Source organism: Aptenodytes forsteri, unplaced genomic scaffold (assembly GCF_000699145.1).
Source record: "Aptenodytes forsteri isolate BGI_AS27 unplaced genomic scaffold, ASM69914v1 Scaffold136, whole genome shotgun sequence".
In the NCBI taxonomy this organism is placed as follows: Eukaryota; Metazoa; Chordata; class Aves; order Sphenisciformes; family Spheniscidae; genus Aptenodytes; species Aptenodytes forsteri.
Window position 1 is genome coordinate 2,879,234 of NW_008796111.1, and position 10,637 is coordinate 2,889,870.

The following is a 10,637-nucleotide window of genomic DNA, read 5'->3' on the forward strand; positions in this document are numbered from 1 at the left end:
AGCTACAGGCTCTTTTAAGCACTTGCTGTGTTTTTAGGATCACCAGCTCCTAATAAGACCACCCCAGGCAGACACACCATCCTTTAGTTTCGAAAGCACACAAAAGAGACACCATGCTGGAATCTTACCTCTATCTTTAACAAAGCATTACCCCCTCCTCACCCTCTTCCCCATAATTGCCTTGTTATTGTCATTGGTGCCATTGTTCATTGGCTCGGCCATAGAGAGGCCCGAGGGAGCAGTTCTGCCTTAGCTAAACCAATATCTTCTGCAATAACCCCCTGCAGTTTCCCCTTTGCTATCCCATGTTGAATAAATCCTCCATCTCTGTTTGCTGAATGATCATAAAGATATGATTGAAGTTTCAGATTTATGGTTTCCTTCAAATTGAGGAGCAACTCCAATAATGCCAGAGCCTGTTTGCTGACTGCTTTTGACAGAATATACGTAAAGGGAGATTTGTAAGAGCAGAAACAGGAATACAAAGATTAAAGCGACATATTTTTCTAGACACGCAGCGCACACATATGCAGTCACGTGTAGGGGTTGAATTCACACACGCGCTTCCAGAGCGTCCTCCGTACAAGGACCTCACTGCGGTTCCCAAGCACCCTGCAAGGCAGGGTGTGCGCACAATATTTTACTCTAACAGCGAATCTGTCTCGAGTAACCACACAAGGGACCCACAAGAATTGGTTGCCTAGTAAAGGAGGATCCTAACTAAAGATCTCACACAACTGTACTAAAAACTACTCTAAAGTGGTTGCTGAAGGCTGGGAGAGGGCTGTATATTAAGGTGGTCCTTACTGTCAGCTTCACTCTATATCCCATGAGTTCCCCCTGAACTGTGTTAATGCAATCCTCTAGGTGCCCAGGATGCACTTTGGGGAGCGCAAAGAAACCCTCTTGCTCCTACGGGAGAACACCCCGGCCGTTTCCTCTGATCAGAGCACCAACATCCAAAAAACCAACCAAAGGGGCGTTACACTTACAGGCAAAAGCAGCTGCCTCTCCCAAGGACACCCAGCGTTGCACCTTCCCTGTTGAGGCAACAGCCTCCAAGAGCAGACCCAGGGAATCTGGTGCATGATTGTGAACTTCAAGCCGGGGATGGTTACCACCTTCCCCAGTGCTGTTGTCTTGGCCCGGGTGTCAAAACCCTCCTCTCCCCATCAGCCCATCCCAGCAGCGTTTAGTGAGCCATCTCTGTCGTACCGCTGTATCCCGGGAACCACACATCGCGGGGCACATCGCTATTCAGATTCAGGTCAACATTAGTCTTTATGAAAAAACCACCACAAAGCTGCAGTGAAATCAAAGTTTGTGACTTTGGTGCCAAAATCTGAACAGAGCATCTGAAATGCATTCCCTCCAGCCCTGTGGCCGCAGCACATTTGCTTTTCCCTGATTCACAGCCATTTATGCTCATTCTCATTTCAACAAAAACCTATAAAACTCTTACAGCACGATGCAGTCCTAAATTAAATGCACTTTAACATCCCTATATAACAAGGGAGTCTTTGCTCTTTTAAATTAATGTGTGTAGCTGAAAAGGGGACCTTTCCTGGAAAATTTATTCCACTTTATTTGGAGACAGAAAACCCCACCTCGTTCCACCTTCTCTGAGAGGAAAGATTATTTTGTGTGTTATAATGAGGAATTTGTAATAACGAGAGCATTGTGTGTTAGACTAACTATGAAGCGAACAACAGAAAAGAAGACTTCTGTGAACAGCAGTGTTTGTGTGATGTATGGTAATATTTTTCCTCAGTGCATTACAGAAGAAAAAAGCAAGATAAAAATATCTTCCATTTTCTCCCTAATTTGTAGTTTTCTGGTGTTAGCAAGGCTTATAAGACACATGCTCCCAATTAGCTGCTCCTCTTAATTTAAATGCTTCATAAATTATCTCCTGCGCTTGTGGATTATCACTTCATAATGCGAGTTAGCATTTAAATAAATAGCTGCGATGTAGGAAATTAGAGAGGTTTACAGTCTGAGGCAGCAGCATAATGAAGGAAAATACCACAGCAGCTGAACAGGGGTTGGGAGAGATGTGATGAGACAGATTTTTTTTTTCACCTTTACCTTTTAGCAACCAAATTTGGACTGCAGCAGGGAAAATATGGGTCAGAACTCCAGCAGAGCAGGAGCCTTTTGTAATGGCTGAGCACGAAGGGAACACAGAGAATTCTTAAGTGCGTAAAATATCTGATTTAGCAAATATGACGCAATTATGAAGTGACTTTTTCGAGCCAACTCTTGGTTGCCTCACAAGGTAGCCTCTTTGAAAGCAATTGGGCTACTCGTGTATGTCACCTGAGCAGTATCTGACCCATTACGTTCTACCCTTTCAAAAAAATATAGGACTGGAGAGAAATACAACAGAACAAAGCAGAGCTGAAATTGTATTGACAAAATTTGGTGGGGAAAGCAATGAGGGAGTCAGATGTAGTATTATGGGGAATTTTAGAAATGTATATATATAATCTCTTTCAGAGATAACGAGCATTAATTTGTAAGCCAGATAATGGTGCTAAAAACATGGCAAAAGTTAATAAGATCAACCCATAGGCAATGGTCGTTTTTAACCACTGGCAGCAACTTCCCAGTGCTATTTCAGCCCAGTTTCACAATTATTGTCATAAGTGTAGAAAATTAGGAAGACAGGGCAGGGAAAAACCTCACGACAACTCCTTGGGGGACTAAGGTTCTCTCCAGTGCTTGCTGGTCTTGCCTTCGGTGTCACTGCTTCTTTTTCTGCCACAGGAGAAAACTCTGGGCAAGATCCTGCCAGCAATCAATCACACTTGACTGCCACTGACTTCTTCAGGAGCTGAAGACGTAGAGGCACTAGTGGGCTCAGGACTCTGCTGTTTGTCTTGCAGAGCACCCAAGGGTGAGCACAGGAGCTCTCAGGGAAGTTCAGCTATTACAGCTCGCTGCTTGCTCACATGCAGAAGTCCCAGTGTGTCAAAATCATGGATATTCTTTCAAAAACACGTGAAAATCATAGAAGCCTTGACAGCCTTGACCAAAGTCCAGCCTTAGGCAGGAGTAAAGTTATTAGTTACCTTATTTCCTAGAGAAAGTCTGACACATTAGGATTTCACAGTAACTGACTGTAAGTGTAATGGGCAGGGTGTGATTTTGCTCACTAGGTTTTGCAGTTAAATTTCAGCATGTTGAATACATTTTGCTGTAGGACAGAGCAAATGATTCGGGCAGATTCTCGCATTAGCACAAGACCCTCTGTGCTTAATGTGAGTTCTGTCTGACAGCACAATTTGGGTCTCCATTGTATTTACTACACTTCAAGAGCGAGGGTCAAATTGTCTCATCATTTACATCCATACAACCCTGCTAATCCCAGGAGAACTGCAGAGCGGAAGCTCAGGACAACCTGTAACTGACTCAATTTTATCCGCTTAGCAGCTTCCAGTTATTTTTTCTAGCAGTGTGCCCCAAAATGTTCTTGGTTACAATCCCAGTTTTTCCCAAGTCGATAGGACTGAACATGGGCAACTGGACTGACATCTGTTTGAAGGATATTTTTCTGCCTGGACCCCTCGGCGTGCGCTGGTGGAGTCTGTAGCCGTTGCTTGGGTAAGACGCAGTTCACCCTGCGGAGAGTTCAAGTCAGCACAGCAGGATCCCTGTTTCATCCTATAATTTTCTATTCCGCACGTAGTGTTTAGAAAGCGAAAAAGGGACTCATCCCACTCCAACCAACATCTGAGAGGTTGCAGGAGCTCTTCATCCCTCAAAGTTTCCAGGCGGTAAAAGAAAGGCTCTGTGGGCCAAACTGTACCCGTGGTCACAGCTCTGCAATGGCTCTGCCCTCTGTGGCATATTTGCATCTCTATTACCATCACTTTGTCTTCTGCACCGAGTAATGAATGGCCACAAGTGCTACTGGCTGCTTCTGTGCTTAGAGCCTGATAAGCCTCTGTTTTGCTGGAGTATGAGGACACAGAAACCAACTTTTCTGTCCCAGCTGCAAGGGCTCTTCAGGTCTAAGAAAAACCTGGCAGATGTTTTGGGTGCTGAATGCAGGAGACAGGACTGGAAACCCCAGGGGTCTGGATTCCTTCAGGGAGATGGTGCCACTTTTTACAGAATCACCTTTTCTTCTAAAAGGGCATTTTAAATAATAAAATTGGAAGCTGCCGCATATATCTTTCCAACTGATCTACTAATCATATTTCTTCAAATTTTATATCCCTGACCCTTGTAAAGGGATTGCAAGGAAGGCGTTTTTTAAGCTGCATTTTAATAAGTCAATATGAAAGCTCAAAATTATTTAAAGCTTCTTAGATAGGATTATATTTGATTTCTTGTGGGAATAGTGAAGGATAGTCTAGTAAAGATGTTCTGTCCTGCTGAGGTTTTATTACATTAAAGAAACAGCATCCTTTTTTAACAGCAAAAACTTTATCTATTCTCTAATGAAAATGGAGATTATTCTGTACATGAGGTGACTGAAGTTGATAAGTTCCTGCATCTGTGATCAGAGATTAGAGTTTCTCCTTGAGTGAAGCCGAGAGACTCCTGAACCAGAGGTTTGCCCGAATTTAACAAGTTGTCTGTTAGTCTGAAATATTTGAATATTTTGTTCTAGGAGGTACCACAAGTGTATTGACTTCACGCAAATTCTGCTGTGAAATAAACAGATAGCTCTCAAGGCAGCCAGTGTCTCATCTGCAGCCAGGGATTGACTTTGGCCCTAAGAATCAGAGGTCTGTGCCACTGGGGAACTATTTTGCTATATGGGGAATGTGGCCATACTCAGTCTGCTCGAAAAGACCCACAGTTAAATTCTCACTTGCATTCAACTCCTTTAATATCATTGTGGCTTATATGGATGCTACGCCAGCAGCATTTAGCCTAGTATGTTCTATAGCGCCCAAAGAAATTCAGGAGGAGGAAATTAAAACTACCTGTATGGAGTTGAAGGAGCCAGCAGCAAGTTACAGAGTAACAGAAGCTGCTCAACAGCAGCTTCACTAAGTTGAGTTGTGCTGGACGTAATCTGGGACAACATCTGGCCTTGAGAACATAAGGGGATTTTTCTTGGAGTAGCAGATGGGTAAGTTTATAGAACAGATATTACTAAGGATGAAGCACAGAGAAAAGGTCATAACTTCTGGAGGGGGAAGGAAACTTTTTAAAAAAAAACTTTGTCCCATCTCTAACATTTAGGGAACGTTCTCTCCCAGTCATCAAATAACCCACATCCTGCTCTCACAGCTAAACCTCAGCGCTCCCACGGAACCCAACAGACACTGAACAAAAGCATTTCCTGGCAGGTGTCCTCAAATCTCTCCCAGGCTCATTCTGCCTCTTAGAGGCGAATGGTGTCTGTAGCTCAAGAAAGATCAGGTACAGGTAAGACCTCAGTCTAGCAGTAGCTGTAAACTGCACCTGTCTTCACTTAGCCCGAATAACCCGTCCTTCCTGCCAGCGGCTTTGTCTTATGACTACAGACCACGCTGCTGCTTCAGGGCCTGAAAGGAAGCGGAGGCTGATGTGAACTTCACAAGCTGTGACACCCACTACAGAAGCGCATACGCTTCTTTGACCTTCAACGCTGGCATGAAACCTTACACAGACATAAATTTATCTTAAAGTCAGGAGTAGATTTAATAGAGCAGGAGAAGATCGTTTTCAATATTTCCATCTCAATTATAGTCAAACACCTCGGTGAGTCTCAGCCTTTGGGGCTGTACCTGGGCTGCCTGCTCCCAGCGTTGAGACTGTCGGCAGAATCAGCAGAAATAGCACAACTGGGCAAGGTGGTGGTGATTTATCAATGCTGAAGTAATTCATACTGACACAGAGGCACTGAGGAGCTCAGGGTCCAGCAGGTACCCCCAAAGACCCAAGAGTTATATGGTGCCACACACCAACAGCGGCAGACTTGGGATCTGACTCCCTAGCAAAGAGCATCCTTTTTTTTTTTTTCCAAAACCATTTTCAAACAGCAGAAAGAAGCAGCCCCGTTACGGAGAAAGGCAATTTTAATAGTTGTGATACCCTACTGCTAAAATTGTCCCTCTAACAGCACGTTATCTTCTAACTCAATAAAGAGCGACTAGTATTCAGAGTCCCAGAATTTTGGGGCAAATAGGATTTTTCAATGGAAAACTAGAAGGTGAATACACCCATGAAGACAAATGAAAGTATTGTGTACGCAAATACTTTCATATCTGTCTGGCTCTTTAAAACCAAAATGATAGAGTTCATTTGCATTTAGATCTCTTTGGCTCCCTCTTTTCATCTAAAGACAAATCCTCACAAAGGCTGCTTAATTAGACCAAATTAGATTTCCACCTAGCGGCTTGTCATTCATTAGAAAATGCTGTTCTTTTTTTCTGTTTTGGTAATTATAGGCCAGTCTCGCAGTGTTCACTTCAGGCTCAAAGTATGACTTGCATTCATGATTTTGTGCAGATGAGAGGGAAAATTATTCAGTCACATCAAGTCTGTCCATTTTACAAGTTGGATAAAGATCATCGCTGGAATCTTTTATGTAATGGGGTATACTCTTTCTTAAGTCTTTAATGATTAATTGTAATAGCATATCTCACAGCAATTTTCAAGACTAAAAGCTAAGTACAAACAGTTCGCACGCGAAGCTACTGTACCAGATAGCGGGTGTGTTTCCTTAGATATGGGTTTCTGTGTCGGGGACCCGCGTGCATGGCCCTCAGTTGTCAGGGTTAGGGCCCCGCTGTGAGCAGAGAAGATGGGAAGGGGCAGGCTGGTGCCTGGGGTTGGGTAGGTAGGACCCTGGGCTGGAATTGCCATCTGCAGCCCAGTTGTGCTGCCGGTGTCTAACCCAGCGAGGGGGACGCCTGTGTCCCACCCGTCCTCGCAGTCCTCTGGTGCCAGCGTTATGCAAAACGTAGCTACTAGAGGGGAAAATCTTTCAAATTTAGACCTGACATTCAAAGGTTTCTAGCTAATAAGGCTACAGCTCCCAGTGCAGGTCAGTCAGGAGCACAGGTTAGTGCAGACCACGTGTGTGGACATATTCTGGGTCAGCAGTGTCTCTACCCTATCTGGGGTAGGAGTTAAACTCACAGTAAGATCCCTGAGATTTACCATTCCTGACTCCGAGGGCAGCAGTTTGCCCAGCCCATCAGCCTTTTCTCGGAAGGCTCACACCGCTGTGGGACACGATACTAGTTTGGTCTCCTGCTCTGAACACAGCAGAGCACCGGAACAGCCCGCTTCTCTCCTGAATCCAAACTCCATTCCCTTTGCTGTCCTGCATGGGCACATTAATTCCCTGCCTCAGTTTCCCCACTATTACAGCAGGATTAATGCTCAGTGGCATGTTTTGCAGCTTAATAAATCAGGGCCAGATTTTGTCATCCGTCATCAAGAAAAACTTCCTTTGACTTTGATCATTAACATTTACGAAAAGCTTCGAAGATAAGTGCCAACTTGTTATTAATAATCTTCTTGGGAGTGGAAGTTACAAGCAGTTAGGGGCAGGCAGCCCAGCAGCCACCAGCCCCTGCTAGGATTTCTTCTGCACTAACAAATCCAGATTTTCAGGTGTGTTTTTCTAACATTCTTGTTTTCCCAACCATTTTTTGTGAGAGAGGGAAAGTTTTTCCCTCTACCTTTAAAAAAAATCTGATCAAATTTGCCTTTCTCAAAACACTGAACATTCCCTTTCTCATCTACCTAAACCTGATGTTGAGTTACTGTCCCCCAGAGGCTTTCAGTAGCTCAGTTCTGATGTATCCCTGCACTTTGTAGCTCACTGCCTTCTTAGAGTGTAATCAAACATCAAGCTAAGTAGCAAATAAATCTCCCGATCTCATAAGCTGCACAGCAAGATCATGTAAATGCAAATGAAGGGCTTGATTTCAAGCTGTCGCGGGGGGAAGGAGGGAAAAATGCTGGGCCTTGTCACTGCAATCACTTCACTCTGCAAGTGCAGTAAATCTGCAATAATAATAGTAATGGCAGCGTGACGGGAGGCTTTACTGTACAAGGGGGTGTAATGAAAAGGGGAACAGAAGGTAGGGAAGGAAGCAGGGCCTGGCGGGCTGAAAATGCACCGGCGCGGGGTTTGCAGGCATCCGCAGGGCAGAGCCATCAAGGAGGAGACAGGGCAGCCCTGGCTGAGTCGGAGCAGAGAGGATTCATGGATTTGCCCAGCATCCCCTCCCAGTGAAGGGCTGCCTTAGATGCAGGGATTAAAAATCCACACCTCCATCTCCCACTGTACCTCTCCGCACAGACACATCTCCTACCACTCTCGCAGTCTCAGTCATCTTTAGAAAATTGATGCAATGTGTGCCGATGGGCCATAAACACCAGGGGATGAAACACAAATAAGTCTTGCAACAAAACCTGGAATCCTTAAATGTCTTGTATTTCCTTACACCTTTGCAATGCACCCACCTCTTGCGAACAGACCCATTTCCGAGCCTTCCTCTTCCTTTGCACCACCTGGCAAAGGCCAAGGAGCTCGATACACCCAACACTGCTCGCTCTTCAGCTGAGCAGGGTATGCCAATTGGTCAAACACCCCCACCGCTGCTGTGCGGCCAGTCTGAGCATGGCACCCTCCAAACCCAGGACAGACACACCTGGTTCGACAATGAAAATTATCGTGTCCAAGGGAAAAGGATGCATTAGATGAGTCCTTAAAGACAGTTTGAGAGAGCAAACAAAGCCTCGGAACACGTCTCTTGCAGCCCTGGGAGGAGGTGATGATCTCCACAGGATGCTCTGGGAATGCTTCAGGAAAAAGTCTAGAGTTGTCTTTTCTGAACGGGCTGGATAAACAGTATTTAAGATGCCAGATTTTCCTCACTGAGGTCGTAAAGGGAGAAAACTTGCAGAAGGTACCCAGAGAAAATTAGGACCGCCTGGGATGCAGAGAGAGATGGTTTTAATTAGAGCCAAGAGGTGGGAAATAAGGTAGAGAAATGACATCTTAATGAGGTTTAATGAAGTTGTCTGCTGATGGGCACAGCTGTCAGACAGATCTGTATTCCAGCCAAGCAGCTTTGTGACAGGCTAAACCCGAACACGGGAAACGGTGCTAGAGCTGGGGAAGAAAAAAGGACCTTCTGCATCAACTTTGGCTTGCTCTCCCCACAGCTTCACAACACAGCACACCTACAACGCCCCAGGACAAACAAATTAAACCAGCCCATGAGGTTGCAACAGTGTTTTGCTAATTTATGAATGAGAAAGGCTATAATCTTGGATTACACTGAGCAAGATTCCTTCCTGCTACCTCCTTCCCATTCTTTGCTTTTATGGGTAAAAGATGTTGACAGGCAGCCAGAGTCCTATGAGTCCATTGATTTTCTTCAGGCACAGGTTGTCTCCATGTTCAACATATTGGACCAGATTTTTTTTTTTAATTAATTATCCAGCACCTTCAGCTTTATTTATTCAGTGCAAAGTGACTGTAAAATGCCACCTGATCATAAAAGGAAACAGCGTGCACTCATTTTGCAATGGAGTAAACACCCAACTGTGTTAACTTCAGGTGCTCTGCAAAAGGGAATCTTTAAATCCCATAATTTCTTCCATTCTACAGAGTTCTGCATTCAAAGGTCTGGAAGCAGCTTTGCCACAGGTTACAAACCTCTCTCCTTTCCTGCAGTTTCTCAGCAATTTTCTCCCATCTGCCACACCTTCACCAACATAGCAGATTTCTGACCTCACTCAGCTGATCCAGTATCAGAACATGATCCCTGGAAAAAGCATTTTCTCAGGCACCTGAAGAACGCCACACCATTTCCCCGGTATATCAGTGACAACTAATCTAAAAATAGCTAGTGTACAAATGCCTGTAAATACAGGAGAAATAGATCAGCAATGAAAGCTACTTTATCATCCCTGGCACCAGTTTATAAGTTTTGTACGATCTCCCCTAACTCACACACAGCATGCACATATGGTTTAGCACTGCCGTGTGATATTTCAGTTGCGGTAGCACTAAAAGCCCCCCCACTCCCAACGTGCTCGGTGCTGGACACATCTGGAAGGGACAGTCCCTTCCTCTGCTAGAAGTTCACAGGAGGCAGCTGGAGGAAAGCAGCCACATTATGCAAAGGTTGTATCAGGTAGCTGAGTCGATTGCTTTCAAAAAGCTGATTACTAAGGTCTGTTTGCAACAAAGGATGCATAGCCTCGCACAGGGCAAGGAGCCTGATGGGGTTTTCAAGTCTGTCAAAGGATCTTAGCAAGCTCAGAAAATTCATTTTCTGGTGAACTTGTGCTCCCGAGAATCACGAGGATACCACACCTGCTTTATAGCATCACACTGCATGGATTTAATGGGACCAAGATGAAGCACCTCCCTCCCAGACCCAGGAAGCAAGACCCAGGATTCACCTGAAAGCATCACTGTGCGGGCTTGCAGGCGCAGAGGATTTCATCCCAATGATCACAAACTGGCAAAGCTGACAGCCAGTTTGCCAGGATCTGCAAAGGAGCAGACCTGTTGTCACAACACGGACAAGTCGCTCAAGCAAGCGGGCACGATCTCACCCCTGGACATGCTGATGAGGAGCCCAGTGCCGCAGCCACTGCATGCTTTTAAGTTTCTGTGTAACTGCACATAGAGACAGGAGCTAAGAAACTCCAAACTGAAT